Genomic DNA, 25,797 nt, shown 5'->3' with positions numbered 1-25,797 from the left:
GGACTCTCGGAATATTACAACAGTCACCCCTCTCTAGTATATATTAATTGTAGTTTGTAGATTTGTTTGTTGTAATTTAAATGATTTTATTTTGTAAATTAACTATAATTGTTTATTTCCTTTTGTACAAGAATAATTAGCTATAACTGAAGAAATTAACCCCTCGTGCAAGAATCATCATCATCTTTTTCTTTTTTAAAACGAAGAGATGATTTTATTCAATTAAAGAGAAAAGTAAAATATTATCTGACAATACTATTAAAATAATTATCTATAATTCTCTATCTTTCTTTTTGGTATATATATATACAGAACAATAATGAAATGCGTATAGTTCCTTGTCCAAACTGAAGTGCATTACATCAATGTGAACTCGATCATCTGAATCGAGCTGCAATTATTATTCATTCTTGTAGAGCTGCAAATAGAGCATCCATGAATTGGTTAAATGGGCCAAAAATGCTAGAAACATTGTAGTTTCTTATTTTTTTCCTTCTCCTATTAGCCTTGAAGATGTATTGTTCCCTATTTGTATCCCAGATATGTTTTTTTTCCTAGCCTCCTGATGTATTTTACCTATTAAAAGACAAAATACATCACCAATAATTAGCGGGACTGACCTGAATTAATGGCTTGAGACCTCAGTGTTGATTGAGAGCCACTGATCGACTGGACCTAAGATTTGGTAACTTGCAGCTATAACGAAAAATTGTTCTAAAAAGGAAGAACAACTAGATGAAAACAAATAAGGAGCTCAAAGAGATGAGAGATCGAGCTTAGAGTTATGTCAATTCGTGATTGCACCCACATCTATACTCGGTTCCATATATATATGTATATGCTCAGCAAATTCAATGAAGCTTTCTGGCATCTTCGTGACAAATTCAGAGTTATTGAAGGTACAAACTGACCAGCTAGCGGCTAGATCACTAACATTCCGTGTGACTGCTAAGGTTGAATATCTACGACAAGCTGATCTATTACCCATTGAATGAGACTGTAGAAAATTTTTCAAAATCTTTATTTCAAGTGCTATTCCAAGCTCATAAAATAGACTAAACTTTTCACTTCAAAAATTACTTATAGCATAATATCTAAACGTATGAACTTTTCCATTAATTCCTAAGAACAAAAACTAACTCAAAAGTTGGTATCAAACATATACCCTGCCATGGAATTACACCTTGTAGATTTGCACCAAAAACAAATAAGTTAGTATATTTGCATACTCAAAATGGTAATTGTATTTAAGAAAAAGAGTAACATAATTGTATTCAAAGAACAGTAGGAGCACGTTCCTTTGGCATGATCAGTAGGACCTTTTAAATGTGCTTATTCATCGCTTCTTACACTAGCTACCTTAGCAATTAGGAATTTCAATAATGGCTAAGGTCTCGGATTTTGTTGAGGATGGTTAATTTCTTGGATTTGGCCGGAGAATTCTTCCTCTCTACCTTTAGACCTTGTTCGGAATCACCTTCCTAGTCTCCCTTGTCTTGAGCACTATGATGAGCCTTATTGGCTTCCAGCCTCAAACGGGGTTTTTTCAGTTAGGGCTATTTTTCAAAACTTTCAGGGTTAACGTCCTTGGGTTTCTTGGTATCTCTTAGTTTGGTGGTCTGTGGGTATTCTCGCCCATTCATTCATTCTCTTGTTAGTGATTTAGGAATGTTTATCTATTCTTGATTGTATTAACTTGTTCTTGTCATTTTCGAATAGATGTTTTTTCAAAATCTTTATTTCAAGTGCTATTACAAGCTCATAGAATAGACTAAACTTTTCACTTCAAAAATTGCTTATAGCACAATAACCAAACGTATGAACTTTTCTATTAATTTCTAAAAACAAATTAAAACTAACTAAAAAGTTGGTATCAAACATACCCTACCACGGAATTACAACTTCTTGTGGATTAGGGGTGCGTAATGGGCTTTTTGGAGATGTTTTTCAAACCAAATCACTAATCTCGGTTTAGCTAATGGTTTCTTGGAGATGAAACCATTCAAACTTTTAGCTTAGCATTTTAGCCAGTTTGAAGAAACATATATAATATAATAATAATTATTGTATGTGTATATCATATAGATATACATAGAAATGTAAGATGATTAATTATTAATATACATGAATAAATGAACATAATTAAAAATTTATTTAACCATGTGTAAGATGTATGCTAATATACAAATAGACTTCAATTCTTATAATTATTAAAATGTATTAATAATCGTTAGAATTTATAAAATATTATGTAGATCTATAATTTTATATAGTGATCTAGTTCAGATGCCCTCGGAGATTGAATTTGCAAGAATTTGAACAAATGTATTGATGAATCGATGTAGTGAATGCGAATTAATTGATTGAAACCTTATCTCTTCTTTCTTTTTCTTTTTTTTTTTAATTTTCCTTTATGGAGATTGAAGCCCTATCAGTTATCATTGTAGAGTGCAGATGTAGGGTATGGCATCTAAGGCCGGCCATTTTCCGGTGGTATCAACTGTTGTATTTAATTGTTCCAAAAGAGATTTGTACCAACAACAAATAAGTTAGTATATTTGCATACTCAAATTGGTAATTGTATTTATGAAAAGAGTAACATAATTCATTATATTTTCACATCCAAGATCAAAATAATTTATTATATTTTTGTACCCAATATCACATTATTAATTATTATAGTAGCTGCTATGTAACAGCATTTCAATTTTATTAATGACGTTAACTTTATTTTTCATTAAAAGAATCTTATACAATTGTAATGCTCAAATCAAAGCTCATATCTAAATTTGAAGAACCCCAATCACCTCACAAGGCAAGAATCCTAAATCGCAATTATGTGTGCTCTTGCCCAATGCGTTTAGAATAAGATTTTAGATCTAATTTTCAAGTTAAAGTTTGATTAAGGATAGTGTTAACGTTATTAATAGAATTAAAATTGACATTTATTATAAAAGCTAACATAATTTTAGATTTAAAAATAAAGTGGTCTATTTGTTTTTTTTTTTTTTTTTTTAAATACAGCAATCAATTTACCTTTCAAATTAAAATAAAATATCTTATTTGGTACTAACTCAAACACAATTATAAAATAAATAAATGAATACAGTCAACACACTTGAAAAAAGTTCACACCTGCCAACTTAATTCAAACAAACTACCTCAAAACAGAGACTTTCCTTTTGAATCCAAAAAGGGGTTTTCCTTGATACCTAACATAATGCATAAAAAGATTCTTGAACAACCATGGCCTGAAAATCTTTAGAAAAGACTTCTAAATGTTCTATTTTCAAAAGAAATATACACCTAAAACTTAGTTCTTTCCCTAGATAAAACTTTTTTTTAAAGGGTTTAATACTCAGTTCATTTAAGCCTTACTACATGAATATTTCAGAATAGAAATAAATATTTTTTTTCTTAATTCTTCATATCAGTTGGATTATTTAGGAAAAATTTATGTTTACATGATCTCATAACAAATCATTAATGATTTGCCAGATCATTGATATAAATTATATCCAAATACCAAATCTGTCTTCTATATAAACCCCCGTGAAGTAAAATAAACTTTTGGGAAGGTCAAAGATTTGTGCTTTAATTTAATATAGGATCACCTAATTTATAGGCAAAATCTAGCCACCCCTCCAATGTAGCGTGTCACCAATATATCGCTTTCGTCATTGTCGGTTGCCATCCAACACCATGTCACCGTCTGGTCGTTGCCTAACATTTGCATGTCCCCAATCACTTCTATCAATCTCTCATGATGTATTTTCGTAGTCCCTCAATTTTTTTCAACTTGATTTCCATTACATTTTTTTTTTTTTTGTAAAATTTCAGCTTCGGTATCTTTTTTTTCTATAGTCAGAAATTTTTATCAAATCAAAGCACTGACTTGTTCTCTTCCATGTTGTATATATGCATCATAGAATGTTTTGATCCAATTCATAGCCATTTGTTTAAAATCTTGGTTCGAAATGACATACCCAAGTTATTTGTTGTGTGTTGGACAACTTTTTATGCAATCTTCGGAGCTCAATTATCTTCAATTCAAGGGTTAATTATGAAATCCGATCATGCTATTGGGCTTGTTTGTTGCAGCTTAAAAGCTGTAACTTTTAGCTTCTAGTTTCAAAAAAATTGGGATGTAGTGTTTGTTTTAGTTTATAGAATTCTAACTTATAACTTCTACTAACTTTTAGAAGGGATAGAAGCTGGCTTTTTCAAACCTGGGGTACCCCAACTTTTACAACTTCTACTTAAATGATTACATTTTTATGACAATTTTACCTTTATTTTTAACAAAAAATTACTTTCTTGTCTACGCAATCATGAGTTTTTCTTCTCCACCACCATCTCCATTTTTAGATCTTTTCCTCTCTCTCGCCATCTTCCTCTCTCTCTATACTTTAATTAATTTTTTTTATAACACTTGAAACTTATACATATACACTAATTAATTTTTAAATTATCATTCTATAACTACTAAGGGTATTATGGATAATTATATAAAAATAAGTTATTTTACAGCTTATTGTATCAAACACCACAACTACTTAACTACAACTTCTAAGAAGTTGCAGCAAATAGGTTCATAACTTATTCTAAGTTTTAGAAGCTATAATCTAAAAAGTTAGAAACTATAATTTCTTTAATTAAGCTACAACAAACGGGGCCATTGTATTATTGGTTATGCCTATTTTGTCACCATCTTTTGATTCATTTGAATTTGAGCTAGTTTAAATAAAAGGTCACTAGTGATGTTAAAATTTTTTATTAAAAAGACCATAGAATGCAATTTGTAAACCCTTGAGAATTTGAATCCCTCTCAAGAAAAAAAAAAAAAAAAAAAGGAGAGATAACCCCATCACTATTAAATATGACTTACAAATCAACACAATCTTTCCGACATAGCAACAGATCTCCGGATTTACCATAGATCTATTATACCCATGAAATGAAAGTTATTACATTTAGAAGCATTTATTACTTTTTGTCTCTACTAATAATGTTTTAAAGGCAAAAACAATATTCACCTCTAATTACCAACCTCTAAAAGATTATTATATTGGCTTGTCCAAATTATAGTTTATTGAACAACAAATACCATAGACTACTATTCTTATAGGATGCGTTTTAAGTGTAGTTCTTCACACCACCCATCTAGTTGAGTTGTGTCACAAACCCATCTATAAATTTGGAAAAACATAAAGCCTTGTAATTTAATTGTGATTAGAATATGTATTTGACGACCCCAGGTAAATGCGCGTGCATTATGTAGTCTTCCCAATCAATGCACTCTGGGTTGCAACAAAACCCTTCGTCCTCTAAACCATCCTTTCCTGCTGTCGTCCGCAATTTTTCAGCGTTAACATCATCAAAACTGCATGCCACAGAAGGCTTACCGTCAACAGGTGTAGGGTTACGAGTTTCCATTGGGATAGAAAGATTAGAATAAATGAGTGCAATCTTCGCATTGAAGCAAAAGGAACTTACATCCCCTTGAAGAAGAGGTATGGTAAGAAAAGTTGTACTAGCTAGTTGCTTCCCGGCGTTGAACTTTTGATAAGAGTTTGTTATATGTGCCTTGGAGACTTCGACAAAGTATTGCATTCAGCAATTTCAATAATAGCAACATAGATTTACCTGCTGGACATTGTTTGTACAACAGTACTGCAACGTATATATGTTTAATCAATGGAAGAACACAGTTGTGTAATTTCCTTGCATCTTTCACTAAATAAAAATATCTCAAGAACATCATCTTATCCTCTTTGCTAATATTAATTGTAAAGCAGATTGAATGCCAACAACTTATGGCATATATGATAAACAAAGCAACCATGTTCAAGACGGTGAGATGGTTCAAATCTTCTCCTAATATTCAGTTTGATAAACTTATTTTTAGATGAAGAACATTAATATAACTTTTAACTGTATAGATAGAGAATTGGTGCATTCTTTACCTAAAAGTGTATATTAATTACAACAATGAGAGTGTCTGAGAAAGAGCAAACAAATAAAAACACACACACACACAGAGGTTGAGAACGAACCTCTCGTGGTACCAGGTAACGTCTTGCAACATATTTCTGATGGCTAGCCATGTCAGTAAGGACTGTAATTTTGCCAACTCTTAATTACCAGTTTTCCGTTGTCACCTATCCATAGATTCTTTTTGAAGTATTGATGGGTATAATCGTGAAGAGTAGCAATTCTTATAGGATTCCCAAGAGAGGATCCGAAATGGTAAATAATTTCCTCACAAGGTTGCTTCTCATTCATAAACATGGCTGCCAAAACGAAATTCACCGCCATGTCACCTGGTATCGGAAAGGAATTGCGAGATTCAGCTTGAAATGCGTTGAAAATATGCATTATATAAATCAAATGTATTTTGTTAAATTAACCTAACTTTGGGTTTTTTATTCAAACATCTCCTCAACTTTAAATTTTATCAAATCGGTCTACAAAGTATCCCGATTAACCACAATACCCCACCTATTACTACCGTTAATAACTACATTGACTATACCCCCCTAAACTTTGGACTTTTATCCTTGACACTCCCTAAATTTTATTTTTCCCTTAATAGGTCCTAAGCTTTTTCAAAATGGCCAAAACAACGCCGTTTATAAGAACCAATCTTAATTAAACTAAAATATGTTAGAATTATCCCTAATATCTACTTAAATTAATTTAGTTAATTTTCTTTCTGTCTTAAATAAGGGATGTTGTGGTCTTTTTAGAAAAGTTCAAGGATTGATTTGGCCGAAAACAAGACTTAAAGGATGTTCAGACTAAAAACTCAAAGTTGGGAGAGTATAAGATTAATTTACTCTAAGTAATTAGTAACAGATAGGGTGTCGTAGCTAATTTTTGAATGATTATGAACTGATTAATTAGGTGAATTATAAATATGAAACGAAAAGAGGTATCCTAGCCAATAGATTTAAAAAAAAAAAATTCATAGAGGACAAACCATACGTAGGATCAAATATGTTAACTCATGTTCTAGCTAGACGGTATTAGTCTAGTCCAAATCAAATTATGAAATAATATAAAGAGACTTTGTCCTGTCATGATCTCCACAATGGTAATAAAATTTATTGTGTTTTAGCCCCCCAAAAAAGAAAAAAAATATGAAACGAAGATAACAAAGCGATCAACAAAACACAACCTAAACAAATAATTAAGGACAATGGTCCATAACCAATTTATGAAAAACAAATAAGGAAGATTAAACAAAAAAAAAAGTCATATGTAGCAATCCAGTCATTACTTTTAATTTTTTTTATGATAAATAAACTAGACTTTATTAATGAAACAAAAAAAAAAGGTCAAGTGATAAATCTAGAGGAGCTTTCAACAAATCACTTTAAACAATTACTTTCACTATTTATTAAAAAAATTACTTTAAACATCTGGAGGAGCTTAACATAGCATATGCAAATCTGCAAGTAACATTGACCAACATGGAGAAGCCATCCGTTCTAGTCGGTAATCGCACTGCTAGTCCAAGGACCACAGACCATATATACTATAAAGAGCAACTAAACGAATGATCCTAAAGTTCCTAAAAAGGATAGAAATTACCAATAAAGATTGTTGTACTCTTATTGAGTGTCCAGGACAACTAAAATAGTAGCAAAATGGTGAAACCACTGCAAAAAAAAGAAAAAAAAGAAAAAAAGAAATGGTGGGTGAAAAGGGTATACCTGCTAAATCAATATTGGGCATCATTAATTTTGGGCTTGGGCATGCTAGATCGGAAGTAGCGTGTTGTCCGAATTGGATTGAGAAAGTAAAGGTAAAACCCTTGGGCATTACTAGATATACACCAAAACCATAATTAAAAATCTATAACAGATTCAACCGAGAGGGTTTTATGGGACGAAAGTTCAACAGGAGTCGATGAAAAGTAAGTGAGACAATGAGAGATAGTGGAAGGGTATATATAGGACGTAATACCGCAACAAGAGGCGACGACAATTAGAGGGAAGAGTGAGAGATAGTGTTAAATGTCATCTCTAATTGATGGGACACCAAGTTGATGATGAGATGAGTCATCATCTTTAAGTTTACATCATTAGTTAAATGTGTGGCTATTATTTAGCCAAATGTGCGGCTATTATTTAGTCAAGTGTGTGGTTATTATGTAGTTAAATGAGTGGTTGTAATTGCTTGAGAACTAATATAAATAGGTGTGTTTAAATTGCTAGTTTCAATCATCAAAGAAGTGAGTGGAAACTCATTAGTAAAGAGTTCCAAGTGTGAGTTAGAAAGGTTCTAGCAATTGTTGTAAATAGTCTCTTCTTCTTTGAGTTGTCAAGTTAGAGTTGAGTACTCCTTTATTTTTCAACAGATACTGTCGATTGTTGTCAAATAAAGGTAGGAGCTTGGTAATTGGAAGGCCTAGCAATGATCAAGGTGGTTGGAAGCGACCAAACATGACCTAAGAGCCACGGTGGCCATTAGCAACTGGGCGGAATCATGCCAATGGCACTCTTCTAGAAAAACCCTAGACAAAGAAAGGGTTGGAGGGGATTTTTTAATTTATTTTGTATATAAGTTTTCTTAAGGGTTAAGGGTTGTGCAATATTTTTCATTAATTATACAAAGAAAAAAATATAAATTGATGATGAATTTTAAGTTTAGTGTTAGAGTTTGATTTTGAGAATGTATTAATGATGAGAGTTTATATGCAAAACTTTAATAAACTTTTTTCACTAGGATGTTTTGATGATGAGAATATAGGATTAATTAACCTTAATGTCTTACTCTAAGGTTTCATGGACTAACTTAAGTATCCAAAGCACACAAGTGAAATCCTAAGTGTACTTAGAGTATACTTAAACATGCTTTGAATGATTAAAGATGATATTTTAAGTGTTCAAATATGTGTTAGTTGAGTAACGCAGAGTAAGCTTAAATTACAAATATTACTCTAAGAGACAACATTACTGAAGGTTTAAAAGAAAGATGTTTCAAATATATACTTGATGTTTAGGTGACAAACATCAAATCCTTAAGTGAATGAATGTGTATTCAAGTGATATAATATTGATACTTGATTTCTGGAAAATTATTCAAATTGATTATTTAATGATTAAAAATATCAAGTACTTGAAGTTCTTAATGCTTTGAAATTGAATGATGTTGGAAGAACAATTAAAAGACCTAATGGTTAATTAAGTGTTTGTTTGCTTGACAAGCAAATCATTTAAATGTTTGAAGGATTTATAAGTTGTTAATCGAGTATTAAGTGACTAATACTAGAAGTGTTTAAGGTTCAAAAATGGAGTTTTGATGAAATCAATAATCAAAATTGTTAAGATTACAAAACATTAGGATGTTAATTGAGTAATATGGCTAACTTAATCGATTAACATATATTTTACTCAACTAAGAATCTGCATTAATTGAGCAATTATTTTAGAAAACTCATTTTTAATTAACTTTCAAACATTACTTGTAGTATTCAATATTATTAATCGAGTAAAATATTTTAGGTTTTGAAGTTTAATTGAATAAGGAAATATCTCATTAGAGTAACAAATATATATCTTACTTGACTAAGTTTTCCTTTTAATTGAGTAAGAGTAGAAAACCTTAATGTTTAATCGATTACAAATCAAATAAGTGAAAATATAATCTTAATCAAGTAACCAAAGAGTTAACCAGCTAATTGATTTTTGTCATGGGGATAGAGAGTCTGTCTAAGTTTTGAAATCTTGCTTGAATTGTTTTTCAGCTTTTTCTGGCCTTAAAACTAATCTGACTAAAGTATTGCTGAGTACATGACTACTATCAAAGGTATCTCTAAAACTCTTTCTCTTGTAGGTTCGCCTAGCGCCGACTCAACGAATTTGGGGGTCTTAGGCAAAAAAATTTGTCGACACCTTTTCAAGAGTTAATTTTTTTTGTAAAAAAATAAATAATACACTTTTTTACAAGAAAATTCCATCATTTTTTAAATTAAAAAAGAAAAAAAAGTTAAACTTCAATCAACTACAAAATACAATAATCTCTTAGTGATAGTAAATTTTCAATTAAAATATAATGTCTCAGAAATCAAAAAAAGCCAAACAACCTACGACAATATATAAAGAAAAACAAAACTATTTTTTCTTAAAACTCTAAGAAGATTAGTCCAAGTCGAGAAAAAAATTATACATTTCTGATTCTCCTATAAAAAGAAATAAAACAAAACATTAAACTGATAGCATTAAAAAGATAAAATTTACCAATAATGAACAAATTTTAATTCCACAAACATGTGTTGAACTATGTTCAACATTAATTTTGCTTGCCTTTTGAGATGCAAAATTATTTATTAAATCTCCATAAGCAAGTTTATCTAATAAATCATGTTTAATGGATAATATAACTAATTTATTTAATCTTTCTTGTGACATAGTTGACCTCAAATATGATTTTATCAACTTCAATTTTAAAAAAACTTCTTTTTGCAGAAGCTACTGAAACTGGAATTGTGAATAATATTCTATAAGCAATATATCCATTCAAAAAATAATCGACTCTTTTGATGTATTGAAGAATTTTCATTGGACTATTTTTTTCCTTTTGAAAAGTTTCTCTTAACACTCTTAATTCTAAAAATAAATCTAAACTATTTATATTAAAAAGTTTATCAAATTTAAAAATGTTTTCAAGATTCAAACAATACTCTTTTAAAACATTTTTATCCATTGATTTTAGTTTCTTGAAATTGCATAGGAATCCAATTTTTTTTTCATATATTCCAAATTGCTCAAACCTATTTTGAAGTGAAGAAATGACTTGATCAATTATGTATATAAAATAATCAACTCTAAAGGATTTTTCAACAGATTGTGTTTTATTATCATTGACGTTTTCATCAAATTATTTTTTCCTATAAATCACACATTTTTCACAAAATATGGGTTCTACTTCCATTTCATTTGCAAGTTTTTTTTGGTAAAAACCATAGCAAATTGAAATCCATTTTCCCTATAAGTTTCAAAAAAAGAAAGAAGACCTTTTAATTGATCTATAGCAATATCAATATGCATATATTCACTTTGAAAGCTCTTACTAACTGAATTAACTGCATACAAAATATTATACCAAATAGTCATGCCCAACAAAAAAAATTAAAATTCTCTAATTCATACATTCCAAGACATTTAGTTTCACTCTTTATTTTAAGATCATCACTACTTTCTGCTAATTCAAAAAAAACATCTCATATTTTTGGAGCTTGAAATCTAATTGCCTTGACACTTTCAATATGACTTTTTCAACGAGTTTGTGACAATAATTTGACAGTTAAATTAGATAAGTTATCCTTTAATATTTTCCATCTTTTGGGTGAAGAATAGAATAATAAAAATATGTGTTGTAGAACTTCGAAAAAATATGCAACTCTAACATAAGAGGCGATAACATCAGAAATTACTAAATTAAGATTATGATAACTACATGGTGTATATAATGCTTTGGAATTTATCTCCAATAGTCTTTTCTGCACACCTTGTTGTTTTCCCTTCATGTTAGACCCGTTATCATATCCTCGTCCTTTTATATCATTGATATTGCGATTCAAATTTTTAATTTCTCTTGTAAGTTCACTAAAGAGGCATTTTCTAGAAGTGTCATCCACTTTTAAAAATCCTATAAAGTATTCTTCAATTATTGGTGTGAGCGATAGATCTACAAGACAAGGCGTTAGTGCAATTTATTTGATAAAACAGAATACAAAAATATACACACAAAGTATATGAAATAAACTCTCTGGCAGTTACGAAGATCACATTCAAGGCTCAGATCTGGGTAATGAATCACCACTTAGGCAACTCCAAGAATAAGGCCCCTCTCTCTTTAGGCCGAAAAACAACCTTTCTTGCCAACAGAATGCTCTACATGAAGTAGAGTCCATAAAGGAACAAGAACCATAAGATAAAGCAAGAAGCGAGAATGAATCGATCGTAAGAGCTTACCTCCATGGATCAGCTATGCCAAATATATAGAGAGGGAAATCGATGAGGCGCAACCCAACAAAGGCTTGAGATCACCGCATGAATCACCAAGGGGATGTCGTACAAAGTAGTAAGAAAAGATCGATATGGGCTATATCCAGGACTAATTCAAGGAAGGGAGAGAGAGAAAATCGGCCTTCGACTAAGGGAAAAAAGAAAGAGAGAGTCTCCAAAGAACATATATATATGAGGCAACTAGGGCATAAAAGTAATTGGGCTTGCACAAAGCAAATGGGACACACACGAGAAATGGGCTAATATAAGTAATGGGCTGGGTATCTCCATCTCTTGAGCAAATGGGTTAAGGCCCATTTCTCCTCTAAATAGATGATAAATGGATTTATGGCCCGACTTCTAATTGGACTACCAATAAGTGGTGATATTTGGGTTATACTTTAATCATGGGCTGAAGCCTATAAAGATCATACCTGATCGAAACATCGTCACTACCTTGGGCCTTATTTGGAAACACAACCTAACAATTGGACCAGTTGAAACATCCATACACCTTAATATGAGAGACATTTGTTCTTGGTGACTTAAATCTGGAGTACAATCAAGTATAATAGAAATATATTTTTCCTCATTAATTCTCTTCAAAATCATACTCTTAACTTCATGTGCTAACATCTATATCAATTCATTTTGAATATTATGTCCCATGTAATGATTATGAATTTCACAATTTTGAATACGTCGAACATGTTCTTGTAATAATGGATCAAATTTAGCTATCATCTCAATAAGACTTAAAAAATTTTCATTATTCACATGATAGATCTTTTCATTAATTTCACGAAATTCCAAATTATTTTTAGCTAGAGCTTTTACCACATCAATGATTCTTTTTAAAATATTTATCCAATGTTCTTTTTCTTTACTAATTCTTACTTGCACATCCCTATCAATTTCTTTACTCTTAGAAAATCTAAATTCTAAATTAAACCAAGCATTCTTGTTAAGTAATTGTTCATATTACAGGTTTCATGACTTTTCAACTTAGTATTAGGATTTTTCCAATCTTTAGTTCCTTAATTGCCAAATTGGCTTCCATTAGATTTTGTACCAAACAGTTTGCAACATAAGCAATAAACTTTGTCAAAATTCTTTCAATATACCAACCATCTTTTGTCATGAGTTTCCTTATTTGATAGCCTCCTCGTATAATAAAAAGTGGAGAAAAGTTTCATCCTACAAAAAATCCATATCACTTTCTCTACACTACAAAAAAATGGCATTTAGCGAAAGTTTTTTTGGCATTTAGTAGTGGTTTTCAGCAACCATTGGAGTAACTGCCTCTAAGTCATATTTTTTATGGTGATTTTTAAAATATTTAGCAATGGTTTTGGAACTGTGGCAAAAAATTCCAAAAATATTGAAAAATTGTTGCTAAAATTCCAAAAATTTTGAATTTTTTCTAGCCCCTCGTGCGCGTGGCCGACTAGGCCCCTCACTCGGCCACCAGTGCCTAGCCCCGCGTGCGCACATGCGCGCCTAGCCCCTACGCACCACGTGGCGATACTAGAAATTAATTTTCCAACATCCTTCCTTGTCTCCGATTTTGAACCCGGGATCTCCCTTACCCGCGTACGCGCGCGAAACTATCAAAGCTATGAAGCCTCGATGTTATATATTTGTGCATATATATTATATGCTAATCCAACCACTATTTTCTAGAATTATATTTTATATTTTTTAATATAAATTAAAAAAACAGAAATTAATTGATTATTTTTTAAAAGAATAATGGAATAAATTAAAAATAAATTAATTGAATTAAATTAAATAAATTAATTGATTAAGAAATAAGAAAGAAGATTTTACATATATATTTTTAAAATTTTTAAAATTAAAATTTTGTTAATTTTTTTATTTTTTTAAATTAATTTTTTTAATGAATTTTGTGACGATTTTTCAAAATTGTTGCAAATGTTATTTAAATTTTAAATTTACAACAGAATATTCCATTGCTAAAAAATAAAAAAAAATTTAAATTTAAATTTTAATTATTTCGCGATGGGCATGACCCCGTCGCTAAATTTTTTATTTATTTATTTTTTAGCGACGGGAGTTACCTGTCGTTGAATTTTAAAATTTTAATTATTTTTTTTATTTTTTAGCAATAGGCGTGATCCGTCACTGAATTTTTAATTTTGATTTAATTTATTTTTTATTTTTTAGCTACTAGCATGACCCGTCGCTTAATTTTTAATTTTTATTTAATCTTTTTAATTTTTTAGCAACGGGCATGACTCGTCGCTGAATTTTCAATTTTTATTTATTCATTTTTATTTTTTAGAAACGGGCGTGACTCGTCGCTGAATTTTTAATTTTTAATTAATTTATTTTTTACTTTTTAGCGATGGGCGTGACCCTGTCGTTGAATTTTTAATTTTTATTTAATTTTTAGCGACGAGCGTGACCCCGTCACTGAATTTTCAATTTTTATTTAATTTTTTTTATTTTTTAGCGACGGGCGTGACCCTGTCGCTAAATTTTTAATTTTTATTTATTTATTTATTTTAGCGATGAGCATGACTTGTCGCTGAATTTTTTATTTTTATTTAATTTTTTTTATTTTTAAGTGACGGGCGTGACCATGTCTTTGAATTTTTATTTTTTATTTAATTTTTTTTATTTTTTAGCGACGAGCGTGACCCCGTCATTGAATTTTTAATTTTATTTAATTTTTTTATTTTTAGCGACGGGCATGACCCCATTGCTGAATTTTCAATTTTTATTTAATTTTATTTTTATTTTTTAACCACCGGTGTTATCCCGTCGATAAATTTTCATTTTTTATTTTTTAGAGACGGGTGTGACTACATAGCTGAATTTTTAATTTTTATTTATTTATTTTTTAGGGACGGGTTTGTCCCCGTCGCTGAATTTTTATTTTTAATTTAAGTTTATTTTTACTTTTTAGCGACGAGTGTTATCCCGTTGCTAAACTTTTTTGTTATTTAATTTTTTATTATTTAGCGATGAGTGTTTCCTCATCGTTAAATTTTCATTTTTTATGTAATTAAATTAAAATTATTTAACGACAGAATATTCTGTAGCTAAATAATTAAAAAAATTAATTAATAATTAGAAACTTTAGCGATGGGATAACCCTATCTCTAAAGCAGAAAAAAAGTAATAAATAAAATAAAATTTATTAATTATGTATTAAACAAAGATTAAATAAAAATTAAAATTCTTTGGTATTTATATTTTATGTATTTTATTTACAAACCAAAATATGTAAATTGATATGATATTGTAAAATTTATAATAAAAAATATGTATTAAACTAATTCTTAATGAAATAAAACTTAAATATTTAAAAGATTCATTAATTACAACATTTAAGTGGTACATTAGTTGAGTTAAAAATTTACGAAATTTATTTTTTTAAGTATTAATTTATGAATAATTTAAAAGATTTAAAATTTAAAATATTAATTAAAACAGCTGACAGCTGAATATAGTATATAATTAATATGTGCAGTATATGTAGTAAGAAGACTTGTAGCTTGGACGGTCGTGCGCGTGTGTGCTCATGCGATGGACCAGGGATTGAAACTAAGGGAAGAAGGGAACTACTTGGCGCGTAAAGGCGTGCGCACATGTCCACTCGTGGGATTAATTATTTTATTTCTTTAAAATAAAAGTCAGCGATGGAATTGTTTCCGTTGTTGATTAGCGACGAAACTTTTTCGTCACTGATTCAAATTTATTTTAATTTTTTTTATTATGTATTAGCGACATAATTTTTCGTTGTTAAAATAATTTTTAATTTTTAAAATTTTTTTGTTTTTATTTTTTTAATTAGTGACGTAAATTTCCATTGCTAATTTGTGCCGTCACAAAGTCCTTCGCTAAAAGTTAGGGATGCCATTTTTAGCGACGAATTTTAATGTTTTATCCGTTGCTAAATATCGTTTTTCTTGTAGTGGATAAATGGTAAGAGCATACATGTTATATATAATGAAATTGAAGTTTGGTTGCTGACTTATCTTTCCAAGCGGCACGTAGCAATTGAAAGGAAAAAGAAAGGGAGAAGAATTAAAGTATAAATATTAATTAAAATTTTAGAATTAAAAGGGAGGAAGGGCTCTATAAATAAAGCACTTTTGTGGAAGTTAAGTATACTTGCAAAAATTTAAAGGATGGATTGAGAGTTAGTAGTAAAGCAAGTTAGATCATTGTAATCATAATGTATGAGATCCAATATTATATTTAAAAGTAGTTTAGTAATATTTAGTTAAAACAATTCTTTTAACTTATTATATTAAATTTTTTTAGAAAAATTCTAACACGTGGCAATAGTGTTTCAACACTTAAAGAATTTAGTCAAAGAAATTTGTCAAGGCAATTAGTAAGGGTTAATATATATTTTACGTGCAAATTTTGTGATCATAACTTGAATGTGATCGCAGAGAAGTGCCTAGACATGAGGCTAATCTTAGGGACATAACAGACCTTGTGTTGGGCTCTATGAGAAATCATATGAGGACCACCAAAAGTCCAGGATGGATGAGGTGGACAACCCTGCATGCATAAATCACTTCATATTTTTTGTCCCTGCTTGTTATAAATTGTGATTTGCTATTTTATATATATTACATTTGTCGAGTCTTAGGACTCACCCCCCTAATTGACCATATAGATAGCTCATGCCCTAATAAAGAAAAAGCAGTGTTAGTGGAAACATAGCCCTCAACTACGGTCAAGGAGCCTTGAAGAGTCTCTTGTCCACAAATCATTTTACCAAATTATGTGGTTGTAATTAACGCCATTTCGGGGCATTTTAATAGCGGATCTAGTCATTTCTAGTAAGGTTGGACTTGGTTAAAACTATCTTTGATGAAAATACTTGTGTATATATATATATATATATATATTTAAGCGAAAGGATATGTATGTCAACCTCATCCAAATTTTTTTCTAGCCTGGGAGAGGGCTGTCACATCGTCAAGACTCCACAAAAAAAAAAAAAAAAAGGCAATTAGAGAGCACAGGGCATTCCCTACACAAACTCTTCGATACTTAATTAATTAGATATCTTCTTGAAAATGCTAAAGAATTTACAGTATTCTTTTTCGAATATAAGTTGACAGTGGTAAATATTCTCTGTATTCTGAGATCATTTAGGATTTGGATTATTCTAAATAAGTATTATCCTTTGAGAGATTCCTAAAAAATTTTTCAGAATTGTTCTGTTTGTACTTATAGTTTTGAGAATATCCAATAAGAGACTTCTCTAGGATACCTTAGGGTCTCTTAAGACCCTCTTTGCACGAGTTTGCTCAGACCCTCCCAAAAACCATACTTTCGAGGGAAAGTTGGATAGGTCTCTCTTGAGACCCTCTTTGTGGGAGTTTGTTGAGACCCTCTCGAAAACCCTACTTTCGAGGGTAAGCTGGATAGGTCTCTTAGAGACCCTTTTTCTAGGAAGTTCTCTCCGACCACAATTCTGACATTATGAGACCAATCATGAGGAAATTAATTAAGATTCCATAATTCAACATTTCTAGCTTATCATAGATGGCAATTGTACTGGATTCTTTTTGACAAAAACTCTTCATGCCAATTGGAATTTCTTTTTCAGAAGCTTTGTCAGCTCGACGCTCGTTTATTTTCTTCTCCATTAGTTTTTTCTCTTCATCAATGTCCAAACAACACTCTCCATTCAGTTCAGGGTCTCTCCCATTCTCAATCGCTTTTCCAAAATAAGCCCAGCCTTTTCCCCGGATACATAAGCTGATGAACAATCCAACAACCAAGAATATAATATAACAAGGAGGTCCAATCATTAACAATTTATCTTCTTCTTAGCCAATTAAACCAGTAGTTATCCAAAAGGAAATTAAACACGATATTGAGTATGTACTGTGAGGGAATTTACACATCTGACTAGTGGACACGTGAGGAAGCATCTTTAAGTTGGTACATCTTTTGTCAAAGTTGAGAACGTGCATGGCTCCCATAACATTGATGTCCATTAAATAAATATATATTAATTTGTGGGCACCTTCCATAAAATTCTGTGGTTGCAGCCTAAGTCGTCAAAACCAATGTCCCCATCAACCAGAATCACCTCTTCTTTTTTCTTCTGAAATTAGGGAATTAAATTTGGTGCCCCCCTTCTTTCTTGAAACTTTGGACTATCCTATTAGTATTTCTCGAAGTACACCTTAAATTACACAATGCATGTAAAATGATAAAAATATCTCTTGTTTTTCACCATCTCATCTCACCGTTTTAGATAAGAGATATTTTTATCATTTTACATGTATTGTGTAACTCAATGTGTAGTTCAAAGAGTATCAATAATATTTTCTTAAAACTTTGAAAAACGTTAGTAACACCTGTATACAACACATTTCTCACAATAAATTGCTAGTTAAATAATATTATAATAGAGGTGGGTGTAGATTAATGACTTTATCAATGGAAGAGCAAGATCTGTCAAAGTCCAAATCGTCCATGATTTGAGTGATTTGAAGTATTTAATTAGTGAATTCATCCTACTTTGAAAGATAAAAAAATCTACTTAAAAAGATTTAATTTAAAAACATCTCTCGAAATTACTTAACGCCCACCCCTTAACAGGTGTGGTGTTTCACATTGAACCCAAGTTAGGGTTCAGATCCCCCCAGCACAGTTGCAGGGATAATTTTTTTAGGGCACAATGGCAGAGATCCACTGAACTTGGGCGAAGGTGAAGGGAAGTGGAGATGAATCTCTACCCAAACATGTTTTAATTAGTTGATGCTCCAGACGTATTGATGAATCGATATGCATGTGGTGAATAATGCGATCAACTAATTAATGCAGGCAGGCCTGTCATTGCACAGGCGCAGCGGTGCAGACGTTCCACCTGGCATCTAAGGCAGGTCATTTAATTTCCAATGCACCTACCTACTTAATTTAATTGCTTGAAAAAGAAATTAATATTTGACTTTATAAAATATCACATGGCTAACTTGTGCTTGATGTATTTCTCTCTATCTGCGTATACTCTTTTTTATTGTGTATTATAATATAAAAGGATAAATTTTAAAATGAAGCGAAAAGACATTGATTATCTATCTATTCTTAAGAATACCATACAAAATCTAAATTATAAAAATAAATTAATTATTAGGAGTAGAGGATCAATTTAGTGGTTTATTGAGACATAAAACTCAAAATAAATCTCATTAAACAGCTTTAAATTGTTAAACTATAACTGATATCACTAATTTTATAATCAAAGTTATAACTTAAAAATCTGTGACAATTTATAATTTGATGAATTTAAATGTTTGATGTTTTGTTTCTCACAAATAGATGCATTTCATTCTATCTATCGGTGGCCAGTTCTTTCAACAAATTAAAACTGCTGGCAGTGACGATGAACTGTATATCTCTTTAATGACTACTGAAAGTAGTTGGGGGTATCAACAAAAGCTTAATTAAGGGATAGAGAAGTGACTCCTTACATTTTTGTTAATTAAAATCTTAATTAAACGTGAAGCTAAGCTTAAGGGATAGAGAGAAGTTATTAATGATTACAACCACCCCATGTGTATTCAATTTCATTAAGAATTATCACTGCTTATAAATGATCATAATAATCATATAATAACATTTTATAAAACTTAAAAATAGTTAAATATAACAAATTAACTTATATTGTTATAAAAATTACATTGTTATAATTTAAAAAGTTATAAGTTTTATAAAAATATAATGTATATTGTTATAAAAATTATTTTCTGTCATTTTAACATTTAATTGAAACTTGACACATTAAAACTGTCTAAATGATTATATGAATACTGTTTATATTCTCTTATTTCTTGTCATTGTGTTATGGCATTTTTTTTATTAATTTATAATTTTTAAAGCAGTAAACTTATCAAATTAGATATCAAAAATTTAAAATCAAAATTACAATACAACAAATTATATTTTTTTTATTTTAAAAATACTTTTAAATTGTGCCCAACAAGCTAGGTTGCTGGGTAGTGGGCCAATAAGCCGAGGTGAGCCAAGCCAACCTTAGTTAATCACGAGCTAAGTCAGGCAAAATCGTTGAAAATATGATTGGCCCCCGTTGAGATAAATCTAGGCTGATATATAAGTGATAATAAGTACAAAAGGGGAAAGTGATATATATTTTGTTAAGTTAAGAGAAGTGAATATGATTTATAGATGGAGGGAATACTCTCTAAATTATGCTAAATCTCAATGATGCAGAAAAAACTCTCTCTTAAATTTATAATATTAATTCACTAAAAAATAAGTTTTGGTGGAAATCCTCCTTAATTTCATACCTAGAAAAAATATAAAAGAAATTTACCTTTTCCCTTGTTTGATTTGTCAACTTATCAACGATAATCACCATCCATCACTTGTATTCAATCTCGGCTCAAGGCATAGGCCACTAAGGCCTATGTCTAGGGTCCCAAAAAAGAGGGGTTTTAAAATTATTTATTAATTAAAATATAATTTTTTTAAATTTTAAGATACCAAATTATTAATTCTATTTTATGTTAATTTTTATCTGAATTCATACTTTATATATTTGTTATTCTATTTGGATAAGGAGGCTCCCACTCCCTAAGTCTATAGATCATTTTTTAATATTAAGTAGTGAATAGTAAGATGCCATTTAAATGAGAAAACCCTCTAATTTTCTAAGTCCATGGATTATTTTTTAATGTTAAGTAATAAATAGTGAAGTGTAAACCAATAACGTAACAAAAAAATAATGGAAGAAGTAACATTATTTTAGGAGAACAATTTGATAAGATGATTTTTTGGATGGCGAAAACTTGGTTTGAGGAATTTCCATTGATTTGGGCATTAAAGGAAAAAAACAAAACAAAAGTGAATTAGTGATTTTTTAAGTTACAAAACTTGACTATCGACTTTCTATATTTTTTACTTATTCAATTCTTATATTTTTAATTTTTTTCCTTATTTATATTATCAATTAAAAAAGATTTATTTTTTGAACTTGAATACAAAAATATAATTAGTGATTTTGCCTCTCAAAAAGTAAACAAAGTAAAAATTAAATAATTTTTAATATTTATTTATATTATTAAACGAACACCAAAGTGACTCTCACAAATATTTTTATTAAGAAATGTAGTTCTCATGGAATTGTTATATTTTGTTATATGCCTTCAGTCACCAGCCCTTTTTTAAATCAGATGCAAAGGCTGGATTAGAAGGAGTTGTAATATAAGAAGAGATGGTGGTGCATTCAATTGAGTCTCAACAATATTTACAGCCCATAAATCATCTTCATAAATATTTTTCAGTCCCAGAAGTCATCAATAGAGAATAATTATGTACCTAATGCCCACCCAATAAGTGTCCTTGAGGTTAGGGCAGCATAAATACAAACAAATTGGAGGTCACAGACATGGCCACAAGTGTTGAGAAGACATCCAAATTAACATCAAAATATATATTCAATGAATCTGTACGGAGTTTTATGAAGACTGTTGCTGCTGTGAGTGACAAAATATATATTAATTTATTTTAGCTCATATTTGAGAAAATGCTATTATTATTATTATTATTATTATTATTATTATTATTATTATTATTAATTTACATTATTTTTAACCTTTTTTGTATTTTTAATTGACTTAAATATTTAATATTTATTTAAATTAATTTATAAATTACTATTTAACTTTCTCAGCTCACTAAGTTTGTAAATTCGATAAATTTCTCAAACCATGATATACACCAGATTAATTAATCAAAAATATAACAACAACAACAACATATCCAATATTTATCCTACTATGTGAGGTCGGCTACATGAATTCTAAAATTCCATGTATTTCTATCTTTTGTCAAATTTTCATTGAGATCCATACACTTCATATCAAAATTTAATGTCTCCCTCAAAGTCTTCTTAGATCTGCCTCTACCTCTTTTTTTGATTAATTGTTCTATTTCATCAACTCTCCTCACAGGAGCGTCTCTTGGTCTCCTTCTCACATGACCAAACCATCTTGGTCTAGTCTCTCTCATCTTCTCCTCTATTGACACTACTCATATCTTATTACAAATAACTTCATTTCTAATTTTATCTTTTCTTGTATGACCGCACATCCATCTTAACATTCTCATCTCCGCTATACTCGTCTTTTGCTCATGCTGGTATTTGATTGCTCAACATTCTGAACCGTACAACAAAACTGGTTTTATAGCCAAGGTTGTTAAAATCGGGATTTTAAGTGGGATCGACAAAGGGTCCATAAAATCGTATCGTAAAATCGTAAGATTTTAGAGATAATTAAAAATACCCTTTAATTTTTGTAAATATATGTTTATAATAACATAATTTTGTAGAAAATAAATTAATATCATTTAATAACCTAATTATTCTTTATTATAATTCAAAAGATGATATTTCTAAAATATAGCTCAAAAACTAGCAGGTTGGTATAGGCAATTTAAAGGCAAAATATAGGTAATTTGGAGGTAAAATATAGTTTAAAATTCTTTAGAAGATGCTTCCAACGTCTTCCATGAGATTTAAATTGTAATTTTTTCTTGATTTAACATTGATTAAATCAAGTAATATCCCGATTTGGAGTTGGGTGGTCCATTAATTAATTACTTGTTTGTCTTGATTTACTTATGCAATCAATATTAAATCAAGTAAAAATTATAATTTAAATCAAGTAAATTGAAACTTATGCAATTAATGTTAGATGCTATGTGACATTGGAACTTATGCAATCAATGTTAAATCAAGTTCCAATTTAGAGGCAAAATATAACAATTCATTGCATAAGTTCCAATGTCAGATGCTATGTGACATTGAGACGTTGGAAGCATCCTCTAAATTACAACTTAAATCAATGGAGGTCTTTGAATCGTAAAATCGTTTGAAGATCTCTGAAGCGTAAAATCGTAAAATTGAACATGTAAAATCGAGATTTTATAGGATTTTATCCCAAATTGGATTTTACATGGGATTTGAATCGTTTGGGGGTCTTCGAATCGTAAAATCGTAAAATCGTACGCATAAAATCGAGATTTTAACAACAATGCTTATAGCTATCCTATAGAATTTTCCTTTCAATTTTAATGAGATTTTACCATCACATAACACTCCCAATGCATTTCTCCATTTTAGCCAACCTGCTTTAATTCTATGTGTGACATCCTCGTGAATTTCTCCATCTTTTTGAATCACTGATCCCAAATATCGAAAATGGTCTTTTCTTTGTAAGATTTGGTCTTCCAATTTTATTATAACATCTTTCACTCTTGCATTCTTACTAAATTTACATTCCATATATTCTATTTTCTTTCTGCTTAATGTAAATCCCTTAGATTCTAAATTGTTTCTCCATAACTCAAGCTTAGTGTTCACTCATTCTTTTGTTTCATCCACCAACACTATGTCGTCTGCAAATAGCATACACCATAGTACATCTGTCTGAATATCTTTAGTGAGTTCATCCATTACTAAAGCAAATAAGTATGGACTTAGTGCAGAACCTTAATGCAATCATATTGTAATTTTAAACGGTTCAGTATCCCCTCCGCATGTTCTGACCCTTGTCTCTGCACCATGATACATGTATTTAAGGGCTTGTATATAGGCTATTCGGACTCATTTCTTCTTTAAAACCCTCCATAATACTTCTCTAGGGACCCTATCATAGGCCTTTTCTAGATCTATAAACACCATATGTAGGTCCTTCTGATGATCCCGATACCTTTCCATTAGGCGCCTCAGTAGGTATATAGTTTCTATTGTTGACCTACCGGGCATGAAACCAAACTGATTTTCTGAGACCTCTGTTTCTTTTCTGAGCTTCTGCTCTATTACTCTCTCCTAGAGTTTCATGGTATGGCTCATTAACTTAATTCCTTTGTAATTTTCACAGTTTTGAACATCTCCTTTGTTCTTATATATAGGGACTAAAGTACTCTTCCTCCACTCATCTGGCATCTTTTTTGATTTAAGAATCGCGTTAAATAATTTCGTTAGCCAGGAGATACCCTCTTCTCCCATGGATTTCCATGCTTCTATTGGTATATTATCTGGTCCCATCGCCTTATGATTTTTCATCTTTTTTAATGCTTGCCTTATTTCATTTGGACTTATACGTCGATAAAATATATAGCTCACGTTCCCTTCGCAGTTACTAAGATGTCACAACCTAACTCTTGTGTCGCCATCATCATTGAATAATTTTGTGAAATACTCCTTTCATCTCTCCTTAATCGCTCCCTCGTTCACTAATACATTTTGATTTTCATCTTTTATGCATTTCACTTGATTTAAATCCCTTGTTTTAGCTAATTTATATATATTGCTTTCTCCATCTTTTGTATCAAGTCGTTTATATAGATTCTCATATGCTTTTGACCTTGCTTCATTAATAGCTTTTTTTGCTGCATTTTTTGATTCTTTATAATTTTTTTGATTTTCTTCATTATTGCACTGATATACAGCCTTATAGCAATTTTTCTTATTTTTAATTTTCAATTGCACTTCTTCATTCCACCACCAAGACTCCTTAAGGTTAGGGGCTCTACCATTTGTCTCTCCAAACACTACCTTTACTGTGTTTCTCAAGGCATTAGCCATTTCTCTCTACATTTGGTTTGTCTGTCCTTCTCCATTCCATTCTCTTCTACCCCTTAATTTTTCTTTGAAGATTAGTTGTTTCTCCCCTTTTAAATCCCACCACCTGATTCTTGGATTTTGTTTTATGTGATTTTTTCTCTTCCGATTTCTTACTTGGACGTCAAGTACTAGAAGTCTATGTTGAGTAGTCAAACACTCTCCCAGTATCACCTTACAATCCCTACAACATACCCGGTCCTCTTGTCTCATGAGGAAGTAATCTATTTGGGTACTTGATGTGACATTTTTATATGTGATTAAGTGTTCGTCCCGTTTTTTGAACATAGTATTGGTTATGATGAGCCTATATGCCATTGCAAAATCTAGAATAGATTTACCCTCATTATTAATTTCCTCGAATCCATACCCTCCATGTACCTCTCTATAGCCGTTTCCGTCTCTACCCACGTGACCATTTAAGTCACCTCCTATAATCACTTTCTCTCCTCTTGGTATCATTTGTATGAGTCCCTCTAGGTCCTCCCAGAATTTTGCTTTTATCTCCTCACCTAACCCCGCTTGTGGTGCATATGTACTAAAGATATTCATAGTCATTATTCCTAGAGTAACCTTCACCATAATAATCCTATCCCCTATTCTCTTTACATCCACTACCTCATCTACTAAGCTTTTATCCATAATGATCCCCACTCCATTTTTTGCTCGATCATTTCCTGTGTACCATATTTTATATCCATTTTCTGACAAAGTTTTTGCTTTTTTCCCTACCCATCTCGTCTCTTGAAAGCACATAATATTAATCTTTCTTCTAATCATCACATCTACCACTTCCATAGCTTTGCCTGTTAATGTTCATATGTTCCATGACCCAATCCTTAATCTATGATTTTGTTTTTGGCTTTGACTTTGACTTTGATTTTGTTTTTGATTTTGATTTTATTTTTGGTTTTGATTTTGATTTTGATGTTGGATTAACTTCTTTACCCACATCCGTCCAAGCAAATGCGAGAACTCTTGATCATTTGTCATTACATCCGGGCACCGATGCAGCGGCCCTAGCTTACTTGACACTACATGCGGGCAGTGTAGCGTGTCGCTATGAAGGGTTACGCCCACACCCAAACGTTTTTTCATAATTTGTCTAGAATTCATGTTTTGGAT

General features: G+C 30.6%; 1 long non-coding RNA gene across 1 annotated transcript; it reads right to left on the bottom strand.

Moving 5' to 3' along the window:
* Positions 1 to 4,881: 4,881 nt before the first annotated feature.
* On the bottom strand, positions 4,882 to 7,940 carry LOC127787251 (uncharacterized). Its single transcript, XR_008020131.1, has 4 exons — positions 7,719 to 7,940; positions 6,057 to 6,323; positions 5,497 to 5,673; positions 4,882 to 5,383 (listed from the first exon to the last, which is right to left on the bottom strand). It is a non-coding gene; the product is annotated as an uncharacterized LOC127787251 (long non-coding RNA).
* Positions 7,941 to 25,797: the final 17,857 nt, after the last annotated feature.

The sequence above is a fragment of the Diospyros lotus genome, chromosome 1, assembly GCF_014633365.1.
Source record: "Diospyros lotus cultivar Yz01 chromosome 1, ASM1463336v1, whole genome shotgun sequence".
Classification (NCBI taxonomy): Eukaryota; Viridiplantae; Streptophyta; class Magnoliopsida; order Ericales; family Ebenaceae; genus Diospyros; species Diospyros lotus.
The sequence above is the reverse complement of the archived record's forward strand: the minus strand, read 5'-3'. Positions and strand labels throughout refer to the sequence as shown.